Source organism: Octopus bimaculoides, chromosome 23 (genome assembly GCF_001194135.2).
Source record: "Octopus bimaculoides isolate UCB-OBI-ISO-001 chromosome 23, ASM119413v2, whole genome shotgun sequence".
Classification (NCBI taxonomy): domain Eukaryota; kingdom Metazoa; phylum Mollusca; class Cephalopoda; order Octopoda; family Octopodidae; genus Octopus; species Octopus bimaculoides.
The window spans coordinates 5117251-5119854 of NC_069003.1; positions in this window are offsets into that span (position 1 = coordinate 5117251).

A 2604-nucleotide genomic window follows, 5' to 3' on the forward strand; every position below is an offset into this window, starting at 1 on the left:
ATATATATATATATATATACACTACCGGTTTTAACTAGATTTAGTATCATTTCTGTTTCTCCCTCTCTGTGTGTATGTATGTGTGTGTCTGTTTGTAAATGTGTATGTCTGTCTGTCTGTGTGTTTCTGTGTTGCTTTTCATCTCTTATTTTCATGCATTTCCCACGTATTTTTCTCTTTATCTATCTATCTATTTATCTATCTATCTATTTATCTATCTATCTATCGTGTTGTCTGTCTGTCTATCTGTCTCTCTCTCTCTCTCTCTCTCTCTCTCTCTCTCTCTCTCTCTCTCTCTCTCTCTCTCTCTCTCTCTCTCTCTCTCTCTCTCTCTCTCTCTCTCTCTCTCTCTCTCTCTCTCTCTCCCTGTCTACCTATCTTTTTAACTACCTATCCATCCATCGATCTATCTAACCATCTATATCTAGAATCTATCTATCTATACATCAATCAAGCAACCAATCCATCTATATATCTATCTATCTATCTATCTATCTATCTATCTATCTATCTATCTGCCTGTCTGTCTGTTTATCTATCTATCTATCTATCTATCTATCTATCTATCTATCTATCTATCTATCTCTCCATCTATCCATTTATCTATCCTTCTATCCTTCTATCCATCTGTCTATCTATCTATCTACCTATTCATCTCTCTAGCCTTATAATTATCCATCTCAACTCTTGCTAAGACTTGCCCTCTTTCATTGTTTCCATCTTTCTCTCCCTCTCTCCATATACCATGTCACTCATCATTATTCTCTCTTTCCATTACACTGACTATCTTTTTTTGATTCCTCACTCAGACTCATTCTCTCTCTCTCTCCCTTGCTCTTTCACTCTCTCTATTTCTGTCTCTTTCCCCTCTATCTCTCTCCCCTCTCTCTCTCTCCCTTCTCTCTCTCTCCCCTCTCTCTCTCCCCTCTCTCTCTCCTCTCTTTCTCTCTCTTTCTCTCTCACTCTTTCTCTCCTCTGCCCTTCCCTCTCTCTCTGTCTCTCGACCAATTCCCAAACTCCCTTTCTCTCTCTCTCTCTCACTAGGTCTCCTTCTTTTACGTGCTCTCAAATTCAACTTTTCCCCTCTCTGACTCTCCCTCTCTCTCTCTCTCACTCTGTCTCTCTCCCTCTCTCTCTCTCTCATTCTCCCTCTTTCCCTCTCTCTCTTACGCACACACGCCAACTTTCACTCATTCTAATTCTTTTCTCTCTCTAATTCTCTCAGTCTCTCTCTCTCTCTTTCTTTCTCTACCTTTCAAAATCCCCACATTCTCCCATTCGCTTTCTCTCCCTCCCCCCGACACACCTACCATCATCCTCTCCATCACTCACCATTCTCCACTCTCACTCGTCAACGCTATATTCCAATCCCTATGTTTGTTTTGGATTTCGCTTGCTGAAACACGTTATCAAAGCCTTTTTCAACGTACTGTTTATGTTACAGCAAACGGCAGCAGCAGCAGCAGAAGAAGAAGGAGCAGCAGCAGCAGCAGCAGCAGCAGTAGTAGTAGTAGTAGTAGTAGTAGTTGTAGTAGTAGTAGTAGTAGTAGTAGTTAGAGGTGTTTATTTTGTGTATTGTTTATCGAGTTCATTGTTAATGTTTGTTCGTGTTATTGTTGCAGTCGTTTCGCTGTAATCTGCTCCTAAAGTCCGCCATCTTAACAATCTCTTTTCTCTCTCTCTCTCACACACACACACACACACACATACACACACACACACACGCACACACACACACACACACACACACCCATACACACATACACGCACATACACACACATGACCAACAATTCCAAAGCCAGCAAGATAAAAGTTTATGCATTTTCCTATTGCCTTTAGTTCTTATCGGTTTCGATGCTACTGCTGCTGCTGCTACTGCTACAGTTATTGTTGTTGTTGTTGCTCTTGTTTGTTTTGTATGTTTCGTATTTGTTTTGTTTTCTTTTATTTTGTTCGTTTGTTTTTTGTTGCCTTTTTTTTCTTATACTTCTTCCATAAAGGACCAGAAAGCCTTCTGCTGTTTTGTTGTATGTTTTTGTAGTGTTGTGTTGTTTTCTGTATGTTTTTTTTTTGCATGCTTTTTCTTTTATGTCCTAGTCCAGAGGTCGAAGGAGTCAGCACCTTCTACCTTTCCTTTGCAGTATTTCAGAAGAGGAATTTGGGTTTGAACATGGTATATGAAAAGAGAAAAACAAGAACTACGGGTTGGCTTCAGACCGGTCACTAGGACAGACCAAACAGCAAACAGCTAAATGTTAGGAGAATATAGGACAATAAAATCATGTTATAAAATTGAATGTAGTAAGATACGAGGGAGATATTGACTGCTATTTCTACCAGAAATAGTGGATGCGATCCCTTAGGATAACATACAATTAAAACATTTAAATAGAATGCATTGATTGTAGCTTCACACGTCAAAGTCAATAAATAAGACCATTCCCCGAGAAATGGTGAATAATAAAAGTAATTGTTTTGTGGTTACTTCGTTTTGTAGATTGTTATTAAGAAAAATTTGAGTCACAACTACGTCTCAGGTTTATGCATACAGAAATATACACACATATGCATGATATATATATATATATATATATATATATATA